The sequence below is a fragment of the Takifugu rubripes genome, chromosome 19 (assembly GCF_901000725.2).
Source record: "Takifugu rubripes chromosome 19, fTakRub1.2, whole genome shotgun sequence".
Lineage (NCBI taxonomy): Eukaryota > Metazoa > Chordata > Actinopteri > Tetraodontiformes > Tetraodontidae > Takifugu > Takifugu rubripes.
This window is the reverse complement of record NC_042303.1, coordinates 615,443-631,384: the sequence shown is the minus strand read 5'-3', so window position 1 is coordinate 631,384 and position 15,942 is coordinate 615,443. Positions and strand designations below refer to the sequence as shown.

Sequence of the window (15,942 nt, the reverse complement as noted above, 5' to 3'; positions counted from 1 at the left end):
AGCATCCACAATTGTTGCACCTCACTTCCATTGGAGTCCAAATCAGAAGTCAACAAGTTGATTCTACACCGATTCTACACAATGCAACCATTTTAAAAAGGTTTCCATCCATAAGTTTTCACACATTTTTAGATAAATCTGTTTGTTCATCGCCTCCTTCTTTTGTAATGGTCATTAAAGAAAATGACCTTATTTGAGTTTTTCTCCTCACAAATATGACTTTCTATGAACCATGCAATAAATGCAGCTTGCAATCTAAGACAATATGGAAGTATGTGTATATAATAGTAGTGGAAGGAGCTCATAAAATAATACATTTGTTCTTCTCATCGAATCTTTCTATGTTATTAAAGAAAAACCTGCTCTTAGTCAACAACATCTAAGACATCAGCCAAAAATCCTAATTTTCTATAATATAATATAAAACAGTAGAGAAGACTCTTTCTGCAGAGACCCTGGTGGCAGGAATGCAGAAGTATCACCTGCTCAACTTGGAAGGTGGAGCAGAAACCACCAGCTGAGAAGGTCCTCAGCGAGAGGAAGTGGTGGAGAACCATGAAACTTGCTAAGCTCCACCTCAGCTCCAGAGACGGGCTGAGCTGGAGCTGTGGCACCAGGTATCGCCCAGAAGAGCCTCCGACAAACAAGCTCTTCTCTTGGGAGGAGAGGGCTTTGAATCTCAGCTCAGTGTGCTTGTCTCTAGTAGGTGGCAGCTGCACCTTTTCCTGAGCTCCTTGTTGATGCCCTGAGGGGAATTGATGCTCCTGCAATGTTCTCTGGCAGCATTGAGCTTGCAGTGGGGCAATCAAACACACTGTGGGGGGGCTCTCTTTCCTTCTCTCATCTGGAGAACAAGTGACACCAGCTGCCAATCATTGTTGGAGAAATGTGCAGTCAGGGGAACGATGCGTCCAGACTATAGCCACCCTTCCAGCATCCAGCAGTGTCTAAAACCTTTGATTTGGTTTCACCAGAGAGTGTAGGGATTGCAGGGTCGCTGCAGCATCGCCCACAAGCTGTCAGGAGTGGGTCGCTTTGTCCCAACTCCTGACAAGAGTTGAGCTATTGAGAAATGTGGTCTCACAAACTTGGAAGGGATTTTGACCCACACACACTTTACATACGCTGTAGATCTTGTCCAACCGCCCTGAAAGAACCCAAAATAGGAACATACGGCAGATAAGCCGGTGCAGGACCAGAGGTTTGTTGCTTGTAAGCTGTGTTTTGCTCTGGTACATGTTGATTTTTATTTGTCTTCTCTCAAAATAATTGTTATTTTAGACTAAGTGGCTGCAGTTTATCAGAGACCAGCTGTGATTCTGTGGCCTCAGCTCTGAAGTCCAACCACTCCCATCTGAGGGTTCTGGACCTGAGCTTCAACACGTTGCAGGATTCAGGAGTGAAGCGGCTCTGTTCTGGACTGGAGAGTCCAAACTGTAAACTGGAGAGGCTCAGGTCAGTCTTCATTTTTCTACCTATATACCAGCTGCTAAGATGGTGAAGTGAGGCTGTTCTCAACACTGCTGTGATGCACCACATTAAAAAAATTCATTGTAATATCGTGAATTCAGGTCTGACCCAACTAAGAACTAACGTAGGTTTAGTACTGACGCAGATAACATGCAGACCTGCACCGTTTAACCTCATCCTGCATTTTTCAGATTAGAATACTGCAGCTTATCAGAGATCAGCTGTGACTCTCTGGCCTCGGCGCTGAGGTCCAATCCCTCCCATCTCAGAGAACTGAACCTGAGTGAGAACCAGCTGCAGGATTCAGGGGTGAAGCTGCTCTGTGGTTTTCTCCACTTTCCAAACTGCCGACTGGAAACTCTGAGGTAAACACCATTCTCAAAAAGGTCCATTATTCCATCCGAGGGTCCTCACACTTTCTGAGTGTGTGTGTTGTGCCCAGTTCCTTCAGGAGGGAGGGCCACACGGGGACCACTTATTCATGATAAATTGATTTAAGGACAATGAAAAAGCCGACAGATGGTAACCAAAATTACACAAAACTAGGTGAGGGTGCCTGGTAGACACCAGCCAACGAGGAGGGAGATGGTGAGGGAGACAGGAAGTCATCTAAGACAGGTTGTGCCTTTAAAGATGAGCCACAGGTGAGATGGATCTCCATGATGAGATGGGAGGGAAAGAGGTGGGAGAACCTGGGAAGAGTGAGGGCCAGAACAATATATATTCTCCTTTGGAACAGTGCAAACCTGAGAGGTTGGAATTGTGGTAATTACATATTACTATCATTTTTTAACCTTAACTAAATTAAATATTTACAGATCATGCCTCTGATTAACCTTTCAGATGAATACTGGTTTCACTTATAACCTTATAAAAGTTTCCCTTCTTTATTTAGATTAATGAGCTGCAGTTTATCAGAGATCAGCTGTGGCTCTCTGGCCTCGGCGCTGAGGTCCAATCCCTCCCGTCTCAGAGAACTGGACCTGAGTGGGAACCAGCTGCAGGATTCAGGAGTGAAGCTGCTGTCTGATCTCGTAGAGAATCCACACTATGGGCTGGAGACATTGAGTCATGGCTGGTTGTAGCCAGTCAACTCCCGCTCATCTGCTGCATCACTCACTGACCACTGGTGAAGAGCATCTGTGGAAACATCTGCCGTCTACTCCCTCCATAGATGAAAAATTCAGTTTTTACAAAGCGCTGGTGGACTTTCAGGAGATCAGTCGATGGTCGACAAAGCAGAAGCAGCTTCGCCTTGAAGTTAAATTAGTTCCTGGTATCACACAATGTTTCTTTATAAAGTTCTAAATGGCTCCTCGGCCACTCTTATAAGCATGGAAACATTCTCTTAATTGTCTCTTCAAATGTCTGTATTATACGTTACTATTTTACATCATGCCTTCAGAATCTTTAGGGTTTAGTATTTACTGTCTCTGTGACATGGAGCATTGGAATATTTCAGCTGCAGCCAGCAAAAACCCATCAGAATGACGGCTATCGGTGGGAACCGCAGCTCATTTGACTTTAGTCAGTCTGTTCAATGTTATAGGATTTATTGCAATTTAATAAAAACTATGAATAAATGTGGGAAATAGGAAATAAAAAGAAGCAAAATGACCAAATAAATCTCCCATGAATACAGTAAATTTAAAGATGTCAAGAATGGAATATCAGCTTAAATTTAATCAAACATAAAGTGTAAAGGCCTCCTTTAAGTTTACTGCAAAAATAAACACTAAATCAAGAGCGACACGCACCAAAAACGTCTCATTCTCTCTTCTGTCTCCACTCATTCTCTTATATTCTCTTAAGATAATGGGGACGGGGTCGTGTGATAACAAAACAACCTAATTGGGGACTATATTTTTGTTGCAAGAACTTTGGCTCTTCAGAAGTTTCTATGTTGGCTTCCACAGATTGTGCATCCACTAGAAACTCAGTGTTTTTGAGGAACTACCAGGAGCGGCTGGAGTGGAGGCCAATGACGCTATAGCTACATGTAGCTACATATAGATCACCATTATCCTCAACCCAAAAGACCAGCAGTTGGCGCAGCAATACTAAAGATAGGAGGTTGTGGTCGTTCCCCAAGGGTCAATCTTAGGTCCAACCCTTTTTAATCTTTCCATGCTTCCTCTTGGGGACGTCATCAGGAGCCACGGCATCAGCTTCCACAGCTATGCTGACGATACGCAGCTGTACATCGCCGTGGCTCCTGGTGACGCAGGGCCAGTTGATGCCCTTTTTAACTGTATTCTAGATATCCAGTCATGGATGGCAGAAAACTTCCTACAGCTCAACCAGGACCAAACAGAAGTCTTAGTCATTGGTCCTGAAGGTCAGAGAGAGAAACTTGTACCAAAATTAAAGGATTTTAAACCATCTCAATCTGTCAGAAATCTGGGTGTGATCTTTGACTCTGAGCTTAGTTTTATCCCACACATCAAAAACATAACAAAGGTAGGTTTTTACCACCTGAAGAATATAGCCAGAGTCCGCCCGTTTCTCTCTCAGGCCAGCACGGAGGTGCTGATGCACGCTTTTATCTCTTGTGGTCTAGATTATTGTAATGCCCTGCTCTCTGGTCTTCCCAAAAAGAGCATCTCTAACCTACAATTATTACAAAACTCAGCTGCACGGGTGCTGACGAGGACCAGAGGGCGGGAGCACATCACACCGGTTTTAGAATCGCTGCATTGGCTACCCGTGCGTTTCAGGATCGATTTTAAGGTTCTTTTATTAGTTTTTAAATGTCTTAATGGTCTTGGCCCGACTTATTTATCAGACATGCTTCTATTCTATCAACCCTCGTGGACTCTGAGGTCCTCCGGCACCGGCCTTTTAACCATTCCACATGTAAGCTCTAAAACGCACGGGAAAGCGGCCTTCAGTTATTCTGGTCCCCGACTGTGGAACAGCCGGAGAACCTCAGGGCCCCAGAGGCTGCTGAGATTTTTAAAAAGAGGCTCAAGACACACCTTTTTAATCAGGCCTTTAACTGATTTTTTGATTATTTTTCTTTTATGTTCTCATGCTTTTTTATGTCTTATCCTTATTTTACTTGATACCTTTACTGTTTTACTCCCTCAGTTCTTAGTTTCTCAGTTTTTAGCTTTTACGCCTTTTATCCCATTTACTGTTTCAGTCCTTCAGTTTTTAGCTCCAGTGTTTCCTCATGGGGTTTCCTCATGGGGGCCTGCCAGGCTGGGAGATGTTTCCGGTCTACCACTAGGGGTGCTGTCCCGTGGACAGCTCTGGCCTGGGTGGTTAGGGGGCTCTGTGCTTTGGTGTGGAGCCTCCGGTCTGTCCGGGTCGGGGTGGTCTTTGTGGCGGTACCGCCTGTGGTCACGGACCGTGACCTCCCTCGGCCTGGTGGGCCTCCAAAGGTGGCATCTCCTTCGCCTCAGGTCTCGGTGCCCAGCCATGTCTCAGCTTGTTTGTGTGTGTGTTTGATTTTGTGTATGCATGTGTGTGTGTGTGTGTATCTGTGTGTGTGTCCTTTTTCTTGATTCTCTTGTTTCTCTTTGTTGTTTTTATCCTCTGTGAGGCACTTTGTGCTACCCAGTGTATGAAAAGTGCCATATAAATAAAGATTGAATTGAATTGAAAATTTGAATCACTTATGTGTAATAACTATAATCAGTTAATCAAGAATGAGACAAATGTTATTCATTGACCTTCCTTTCCTGAATTCTCATTGGTCTTTATCCAATGATCTCCTTATGGTTCCTGGATCAATACAAAGACAGGTGAACCAGCATTTAGTTGGGAGAGTGGAGCTTCCGTTGGCTAACGTATTGCGTCCTAACCCTCCTGCCCATATTAATGATCATATTCCTCGTGGCAACAATATATCACTCCAATTTATTAACTAACCTTCAACCAAAACATGGGCTTGGGTTCATTTGAAAGACTGACTCACTGCATCACCCATCTGGACTGAAGGACACAATAGCCACTTTTGCTAACCCTTTTGCCAGGTCACATTCAGCTCCTGTCTGAGTCCTCTAAATGAGCCTGGGTCCATGCGTTGACCATCAGGATTCAGCATTTGTTCTTTATTTTTGAATCTGCTAGTAAATGATCAAATGAAGACCAGAAGATGATGCAACTGTTTATTTATAGCTGTCAATCAAACAAATCATCAGCTTCAAAATCACCATGGCAACAACAGAAGTAAAGCTTGATAGATTCACTGGTAGAAGGCATCAAACTGCTGCTGGTGATGATGATGATGATCGAAGACTTGTTTCAGCTGTGTTGTCCTCTGTTGTCATGACAACTCAGATGCTGGATAACATGAAGTTTGGAAGAGCATCAAATATTCATGTTAGAGTGAACAAAACAGATGAACTTAATAAACTGAAAGACAGAAGTAAAGTCAAACCTTTGACAGCTGTCATGGAGAGAAAACCTTCATCCACATACTGGCGGGCAGAGTTCTGAAGAAAAGGGTATCACACGTCAGTCAGGTGCTTCTAAATGCTTCTGATTAAACCTTTAATCATGTTGTTGTGTTCCTGTCTTTGTCTCAGGAGATCATCTGATTTAAAGACTGTCTGTGTCAAATATATGGACATTCTCCAGATGAAAAGAGAAAAGAAAGTAAATGTGCGTCCCCTGGAAACTGTCTGACCTGGTCCTCTTCTACTGCCCCTGCTGACGAGCAGCAAATAGAGCTGAGAGACACTTTTCTCTCTGAGGCTTCTGACTTACCGCTGGCCTCTCCAGATTCATCAACTGGATGATCATTTGTCCCCTCCACATGATGAAGATCGCTGCCTTCAGCTTCATCTGCACAACACATTCAGAGGGGAGATTTTCTTCATCCTGGCACATTTGAATCCCTCTGAATTCTTCTAGACTGCAGATTAAAGGCAGCTTTCTTTACCCAGTGGCTGACTGGAGGTCTGACAGACAGCTGAATCAGGTGGCTGGCTGGCTGGCTGACTGACTGACTGACTGGCTGGCTGGCTGACTGGCTGACTGACTGACTGACTGACTCCACAGAGGGAAACAGCATCACTGATGTCCAGTGTGTGAACTCACCTTCAGTAGCTGCTCTCTGCTCTCACAGCTCACCTGTCTCCACCTGCCTTTTATACACTCAGTTAGCTCTGTGTGTGTGTGTGTGTGTGTGTGTGTGTGTGTGTGTGAAAGAGAGAGAGAGAGTGTGTGTGTGTGTGTGTGTGTGTGTGTGTGTGTGTGTGTGTGTCTTAGTCAAGCACAGTCCCCCTAGAATAAACATGATCACTGATCCAAAATCATCTAAAGTGTTTGGCAGAGATAATGTCCACCTGAGGGGTGTCACGCTAATGGAAATAAAGAATATTCACTCATTCTTCATCCAAACTCATGTTTGCTTTCCCCCTTGCTATTTATCCTAACTCTGACACGTATCACCTGTTGTACTGCTGCTGTATTGACTGTACAAAGTGTTTCTTGGGGGGGTCAAAACACAATGGAGAAGATTGCTGGTACAGGTGCTTTCCAACCTGTCTTCCTGTTGAGGAACTGACTTGATTTTCCATCCATCCTCTACCACTTATCCGGGGTCGGGTCGCGGGGGCAGCAGCCTAAGAAGAGAAGCCCAGACTTCCCTCTCCCCAGCTACTTCTTCCAGCTCGTCAGGGGGGATCCCCAGGCGTTCCCAGACCAGTCGAGAGACATAGTCTCTTCAACGTGTTCTGGGTCTTCCTGGGGGCCTCCTACCGGAGGGACGTGCCCTGAACACCTCACCAGGGAAGCGTCCAGGGGGCATCCTAACTACGGCACGTCATCTGGCTCCTCTCAACGCAGAGGAGCAGCAGCTCCACTCGGAGCTCCTCCCGGATGGCAGAGCTTCTCACCCTATCTCTAAGGGAGAGCCCACCCACCCTACGGAGGAAGCCCATTTCAGCCGCTTGTACCCGTGATCTTGTTCTTTCGGTCATTACCCAAAGCTCATGACCATAGGTGAGGGTAGGAACGAAGATCGACCGGTAAATCGAGAGCTTTGCCTTTTGGCTCAGCTCTCTCTTCACCACTACGGACCGGTGCAGAGTCCCCATGACTGCTGCACCGGTCCGCCTGTCGATCTCCTGCTCCATTCTTCCCTCACTCGTGAACAAGACCCCAAGGTACTTGAACCCCTCCACTTGGGGCAGGATCTCCTCCTTGACCCGGAGAAGGCACTCCGCCTTTTTCCATTTGAGAACCATGGCCTCGGATTTGGAGGTGTTGATTTTCATCCCAGCCGCTTCACAGGCGGCAGCAAACCGATCCAGTGGTAGTTGGAGGTCACGGGCCGATGACGCCAACAGGACCACATCATCCGCAAAAAGCAGAGACCCGATCCTGAGGTCACCAAACCGGACCCCCTCAACACCATGACTGCACCTAGATATTCTGTCCATAAAAATTCTGAACAGAATCGGTGACACAGGGCAGCCCTGGCGGAGGCCAACCCTCACTGGAAACGAGTTCGACTTACTGCCAGCAATGTGGATCGAACTCTGACATCGATCGTACAGGGAGCGGACGGCCCGTATCAGAGGGCCCGGCACCCCATACTCTCGGAGGAACCCCACAGGACCCCCCAAGGGACACGGTCGAATGCCTTCTCCAAGCCCACAGTGTAGAGCTGGTCCACCGTTCCACACCCAGGACCAAAACCACATTGTTCCTCCTGAATCCAAGATTCGACTCTCCGGCAGACCCTCCTCTCCAGTACCCCTGAATAGACCTTACCAGGGAGGCTGAGGAGTGTGATCCCCCTATAGTTGGAACACACCCTCGGGTCCCCCTTCTTAAAAAGAGGGACTACCACTCCGGTCTGCCAATCCAGCGGCACCGTCCCCGATGTCCACGCGATGTTGCAAAGTCGAGTAAACCACGACAGCCCTACAACATCCAGAGCCTTAAGGAACTCCAGGCGGCTCTCATCCACCTCCGGGGCCTTGCCACCGAGGAGTTTTTTGGCTACCTCGACAACTTCAGCCCCAGAGATATGAGAGCCTGTCCCCAGGTCCCCAGGCCCTGCTTCCTTACTGGAAGGTGCGTTGGTGGGATTGAGGAGGTCCTCGAAGTATTCCTTCCACTGAGCCACAACATCCCGAGTTGAGGTCAGCAGCACACCATCACCACTATACACAGTGTTGACAGTGCCCTGCTTCACCTTCCTCAATCAATCAAACAATCAATCAATCAAACAATAAATCAATCAATCAATCAATCAATCAATCAATCAATCAATCAATCAATCTTGGTTTTGCAAATTCTTGTGAAAATCAGCAGATTTTGTGGAGCATTGTGTCATTTATAAAAGGCGGGAACAGTTTTTATGGGCATTGTATCTTGGATTTGTTTGCTGATGAACTGTTGCTGTAGCCGCTGCAGATTTATTGAATATGATCGGAAATGATGAAGATGCCCTGATATTTATCAGGAGCCTCCAGCTTTGTTTAATTATGGCAGTAAGAGTGTTTGATCAGCAAATACTCTCAGGCAATAGGACCATTTTGGTGTATTTTCTGTTTGACTTCAGGTGTGTGTACTTTGGCTGATTTTAATATCTGCTCTCAGTGTTTGTCATTTGAAGCGTTGATATTTCAGTAAGCCAGAGCCCATCAGAGGTGCTTCACTCACCTTTATATACAATAATTAATAGTGAAAATCATTTTTATCCCCCTTCAACCACACCTTACTGTGGTGGAGGCCTCTGTGTGCCTAATCGATCGGAGAAGCTAAGTTGTCTTGGGTCATTATGGTGCTGTTAGGGTCTCCCACAGCAAATCAGTCTGAGTTGATGGGCCTCAGTGTGGTCCAGGTGCGTACAATGAAGACATATAAAACAAATATGTTTACAATCAATCAATCAGTCAATCAATCAATCAATCAATCTTTATTTATACAGCATCTGTTACAATCACAATTGTTTCTAGGTGCTTTCCAGAATCCCAGGGCCTGACCCCAAACAAGCAACAGTGGCAAGGAAAAACTCCCCTTTAACAGGAAGAAACCTTGAGCAGGACCAGGCTCATGTAGGGGGACCCTCCTGCTGATGGCCGGCTGGGTAGAGAGAGAGGAGAAGGGGGGCAGGTAGAGGAGAGAATAGGTAGAACATAGAAATACATTATATTAATTAAAATAAGCTGCCAGTAGAGTCGAGTTGAGTGGGTCAGCGGGGTCGGAGGTCAGTAGGTCAGCATACAGCGATGAAGGCGGCGATACCTGTAGATCAGGGGTGTCAAAGTCGAATGGACGGAGGGCCAAATAAAAAACTTAGCTAAATTTACATAAAAACAGCGATCACCCCAAACACAAGTTAGCAGGTTAGCTTTTTGGTTGCACCGGGTGCGAAGTGCAATGCGCATGTGCGCTATATCAACTCTCACAGAGCTCACATAGAAATGGATAACACATATCCAACAGTCCAAATAAACAGTTTCTATACTATCTCTGTGGTTGTTAATCAATACACCACATGGAGAATGCAATTTCTGCCGCTCATGCTACCAAATGGCTGAAATGGATGAAGTACAGGTGTGGAAAATGGAGATATATATTGTGTAAACAACTGCACCATCCTGGGGGAGATGAGGAAGATGAAGAGGGGGAAGGTCAGCAGCGATTATAGCAGCAGAGTTCGACTTAAATTAGATTAATAGAAATGTATGCGTTACTGTCTCCCTCTAGTGGACAGTGAGGTGCACTACAGTCAGTGGTCAATTATAAAAATAATGATAATTTTCTGTGCTGTTTCACATTCCATCCACCTTTAAATGTGTTTTGGGGGCTTTCACGTCTTTGTGGCGTGTCATCGGTGTATTAACTTTAAGGCTAAAGCTAATACACTGCTTTCCAAGCTACTACGCAAATTACATTCTTTTATCTAAATAGTTGATACAAACAACAGCAGTTGAATGTTACTGAACAAAACTCGCAATAAACTTTTTTATATCCTTTTTTTAAATAGAGACGCGGTGGTGCTTGTATCCTCCTGTTTGCAGGTCTCTGAAGGCCCAGTCTGGGTAACCACATGTTTTGAGATGATCCTGTTCCTTCTTCCTGCCTGGGGTTGTGGTGGCTACTTCTTTAGCCCTGTTATAGGGTTCTGATTCCACCCAACTTGTGTTCCAGTGGGTGGTGAGAGTCCAGTGGGAGGTGCTGATCTGTGTGTGGGTGTTCTGTGGACCTCGATGCTGAGCTTTGTGTCCATCTTCACTGCACAGTCCAGGAAGGCCAGATGAATGTGACGTAATCATCTGTGGTTGAGAACGCCTTCAGTTCTTTGTTAGAATCTTGACCCAGGTGTCGTCCACATATCTGAACCAGGGGCTTGGGCCGGTTCCTGTGAAGGATGTCGGGCTCGGGTTTCAACCTTCTCCCAGTATACTGTAGACTGGCAACTATGGGAGATACTGGTGAGCCCGTTGCACCACCATGGTTCTGCCTGTAGAGGCCTTCTCTGTACTGGAGGTAGTGGGTGTTCAAACACAGGTTCCACTATGTTGCAGATTTGGGCCGGTGCTAAGTGTTCTGTCTGGAAGGTTCTGTCTGGTGGTTGTGGTCTCTGTTGTCTTGGTGGTGCATGTGACGCGTCCAGTGGACGCAGAGCTCTTATTAGGATAACTCTGACCTGGATGATTGAGACTGGTCTCAGAAAACTGGGAGGATATTCTGACATCCTGCCAAGAAATTCATCAAACTGTCCAGAAACGCCAGTTTATTGGATACGAGCGTTGTGAAGCTGCTCTCAAAGAAGGGCTCCAATGTTGGACTGTTGGACTGACAGGTTATGTACCCCGGTCCTACAAGGTGGCAGTGATTAAGCCGTTGCTTAAAAAACCATCACTGGATCCTGATGTCTTAGCAAATTATAGGCCAATATCCAACCTTCCTTTTATCTCTAAAGTTCTTGAGAAGGTGGTGGTGACTCAGTTACTGGAGCACCTGCAGAGGAACAGCCTGTTTGAGATGTTTCAGTCAGGCTTTAGAGCTCACCACAGCACAGAAACAGCACTTATTAAAGTTAATAATGATCTTCTTATAGCTTCAGATCATGGACTGGTCTCTATGCTGGTTCTGCTGGACCTCAGTGCTGCTTTTGATCCAGTTGATCACAGCATCCTGTTACAGAGACTGGAACATGTGATTGGGATTAAAGGGACAGCACTAGACTGGTTTAGATCATATTTATCTGATAGATACCAGTGTGCTCATGTCCATGGTGTTCCCTCCTCATACAGTAGGGTTAGCCATGGGGTTCCTCAAGGTTCTGGACTTGGACCAATCCTCTTCACCTTGTCCATGCTTCCCTTAGGGAACATTATTCGGCAGCATGGATAGATTTTCATTGTTATGCTGATGACACTCAGCTCTATTTATCCATGAAACCAGAGGAGACAGAAGTTAGTGAAGCTCCAGACCTGTCTTAAAGACATAAAGTCCTGGATGTCTTCAAATTTCCTCCTCCTTAACCCAGGAAAAACTGAGGTCATGGTGTTTGGTCCTGAACCTCTCAGAGATAGATTAGATCACATGATCACTCTAGATGGTATCTCATTAACATCTAGTCTCTCTGTGAGGAATCTAGGAGTAACTTTTGATCAAAATCTCTCCTTCAACTCACACATTAAATTTGTCTCTAGAAGTGCCTTTTTTCACCTGAGGAACATCACAAAGATCAGGAAGCTGCTGACGCGGCATGATGCTGAAAAGTTAATTCATGCTTTAGTTACTTCTGGGCTGGACTATTGTAATTCTTTATTATCAGGGTGTCCAAACAACTCTTTAAGAAGCCTCCAGTTGATCTAAAATGCTGCAGCCAGAGTTCTGACAGGTATTGACCACAGAGGTCACATGACTCCTGTAATGGCGTCGCTTCATTGGCTGCCCATTAAATTTAGAATAATTTTTAAAACCCTTCTTTTGACCTACCAGGTCCTCAGAGGCCTAGCTCCATCCTACCTGGAGGAGCTAGTGATACCTTATCAGCCCAATAGACCGCTCCGCTCTCAGAATGCTGGTCTACTTGTGGTTCCCAGAGTTTCTAGGAGTGGAATGGGGGGCCGAGCATTTAGCTACCAGGCCCCCCTGCTATGGGACCAGCTCCCTGATCAGGTATGGGAGGCTGACTCCATCGCAACTTTTAAGATCAGACTTAAAACCTACCTCCTTGAAAAAGCTTATTGTTACTAATTCTGTAGTTCCAGTTACTATCATAGACAGACAAATTATCATACTTAGGGGGTCGTCTAATCGTTAGGTCACATCTTAGCTGTGCTGTTATAGGCTGAGGCTGCCAGGATCCGGAAACATGATCACCTGACAGGCCTCTGTCAGCCCACTGGGTCATGGTTTCCTTTCCTCTCCTCTCCTCTGCTCTCCTCTCCTCATCAAGCAGATTAGTTACGCTGATTGCTGTGTAGTTTTTCTGCTTCCCCCCCCCCATTCATTTACAGGTATCGCTGCCTTCGGAGCTGCATGATGACCTCCGGCCCCGCTGACCCATTGTATAGTGTATTTTGTGTGTGTCCTCTCCCTCTCCTCTCCTCTCCTCTCCTCTCCTCTCCTCTCCTCTCCTCTCCTCTCCTCTCCTCTCCTCTCCTCTCTCTATACCCAGCTGTCCATCAGCAGGAGGGTCCCCCTACATGAGCCTGGTCCTGCTCAAGGTTTCTTCCTGTTAAAGGGGAGTTTTTCCTTGCAACTGTTGCTTGTCTGGGGTTAGGCCCTGGGATTCCGGAAAGCGCCTTGAAACAATTTTGATTGTATAAGACACTATATAAATAAAGATTGATTTGATTTGATTTGACTCCACCCCTGCTGATTAAGGTGATTGAGAGCTGCAAATATATCAGCCATGTACGCTAAAATGAGAATAAACTCAGATTTTTGGTTCCGAGTATCAGATTCGCCATCTTTAACGCAGCTGGTTTTACAAGTGTTTCACCAATGGTGTGTGGCTTGCCCTGCTTTGCGATCAGGTACGCAACTTCATATGATGCTGTGAGGATCGGTTTGTTAATGGGTACAAATCCAAGAGGCAAAGTGGCCTTATCATCGAATCTGGCTCTCTCTACCTTGAATTCAGCAAGCGTTGTGTTCTTATATTCCCCATCTCCATGAGGCTTCTCCAAGTGTTCCTTTAGTTTTGCCGGTGCGAGGCTAGAGTTGCTCAACTTGGCATTGCAAATCATGCAGATAGGATGCTGACTCCCATCCCGTTCCGTGATACATGAGAATCCATATTGTACATATTCGTCCGACCACTTTCTTTTTTTGCTCGACATAGTTAATATGGATTAAAATATGAAGAAAGTAATTACACGAGGTACTACGATGACATTCACACGTTGGGTCACTCCTGAGTGCACTAAATACCTCGCAGCACTGATTGGCCAAGCGATGTCACGTGATCATCTGCAGCCAGTGATTGCCAAGCGGGGCATGTCATCGCATATAGACATGATGAGTCGCTGTGTCTTGACCTCCGCGGCAGAGGCTCCACCGAAACCCTGAGACCAACTCACCGAACCCCTAGGGTTCGATCGAACCCAGGTTAAGAACCACTGACCTGGAGTCACAAACAAATATTCAAATACATAGGGGCTGCAACTGAGTTCAGCAGAGTAAAAGTTAACACTATAAAAACTTCCCTCTCCCTGACACCCTTTGAGCAGGAAGGGAAGACTAACTAAGGTTCCACTGCTTGACTCCAGTTGACTAAATGTAGTGAAAGATTGGGAAAGGCATGTGGACCTAAGCGAGACATTCACTTTCCCCATAGAAATCGCAGGGACCAACCTATACCCAGATTTGGTTCTCTGGACCAATTCTTGTCGCTATGTGTATATCACTCAGTTGACAGCCCCTTGGGAAGATGCCGCTGATGAGGCATATGAAAAGAAAAAGCTGCCATACGCTAACCACCTGGCTGCTAAAGCAGAGGAACCAGGTCGGATGAGGAAGGTGTGCCCAGTGGTGGTGGGCTACAGTGGGCTTCATCGTTTGCTCCACAACTAGGCTTCCTATGGAGCAAGACACCCAATTTCAAACCCAGAGTAAGACCATCAAAGATCTCTCTACAGTAGGTAAAAAGTGACACGGATGTGGTGGGATCCACTTGCAACACAGCAGTTCCGGACAGTTTTAATGAACGGCTTTAGTGACTACTTGAAGTTAACAGCACACAAGTAATCACGGGCCTCCCAGGAATGGAGAAAACACACCATTTGAGAAGAATTATTATCATTACTATTATCATCTAAATGCTATGATGTGTAGATTTTAAGTGTTTGAGGAATGCTGTGAATGTTTAACAAAAGTGCTGAAGCTGCTTACAACCAAAACCAGCTCTCAGATGTATCCTGTTTGTTAAGATAAGAAAAGTTGTAAAGATGGGGGAAGTTATCCTGTTCATTAAGATGAGAGAAGTTGTAAAGATGGGAGAAGTAGTTAAAAGATAAGGAGTCATGAGATCCTGTTTCACACATACCCTGTTTGCACCAATAAAAGAGGCGAGCGAGCAGCAGACGAGCAGAGTTGACAGAGGAAGCTTGAACTGCTGCTCGACTCTCCCTTGCAAGGACTCCAGTTGTTTGCGTGGTTTGTCTGAGTCTTAACATAAGAGTGAAGAACAGCACGGGTGACAAAACTTCACTCTCACAACCACAATCCCTGGCGGGCAACGGTCCGAACAAACACACAACAAAACTCTTAGTCGGGACCAGAAGGTTGTCAGATTTACCAGGGCAGAGACGCAGAGGAAAAGTCCAAGACAGGCAGGGTCAAAACCAAGAAGGCCAATGTGGTAAATTTCTTCTGGTGATAGTTCAGATGTGCTGATGAAAAAGGAATCTTCGTAGACACCGACTTGGTTATGAGAGATGTTTATTGGAGAGAACAGTCAGGCATCAATTGAAAACACTGCAGATTGTCCGAGGGAGGTTTCGTGGTCCCGATGGTGAAGATCTCCCAAGTGTTTACTTCAGTAGCCCCTTTTATATGGTTAAGTAAACATATTCCCTTCTGAGGATCTCATGACACAATATGATCAACCACATGGTATAGATTCCAACTGTAAAGCGAGAACCCGGGAGACAGCAATTCCCCCTTGGGGAATAACAAAGCGTTGTATCACAAGCATATGAGAGCACTGGTGACAGGACTCATGTGGAACCTGATGGAAATGGTGTCAGGATGGTTGAAAAAGAGTTAAGATCTTCAGAAATTAGGAAACAGGGCCTACTGGGGATCAATACACAGGCTTCAGATACTACACCAATCAAACTATGTGCTTGAAAGTCAGGCATGGAGCAATAACAATCTGGCAAGGCATGAATGTCCAGCACTGGCTTAAATAGTCCTAAGAGGGAGCAACAGGTGAAAATGATGAAAGCTGATCAGATGGGTGTGGAGGAGGGGCAGAAGAAGAAGCAGAAGAGCAGACAGTGACAAAAAACTACAGTCTCTGGCTGGTCCTGTGAAGGC

The 15,942-nt window shown here is 45.8% G+C and overlaps 1 protein-coding gene across 1 annotated transcript in view; it reads right to left on the bottom strand.

Annotated features, from left to right (window-relative positions):
• LOC105418562 (WW domain-binding protein 11-like) overlaps positions 1-15,942 on the bottom strand; it is a 1,118,483-nt gene that overhangs the window by 1,082,872 nt on the left and 19,669 nt on the right. The window lies entirely within an intron of this gene.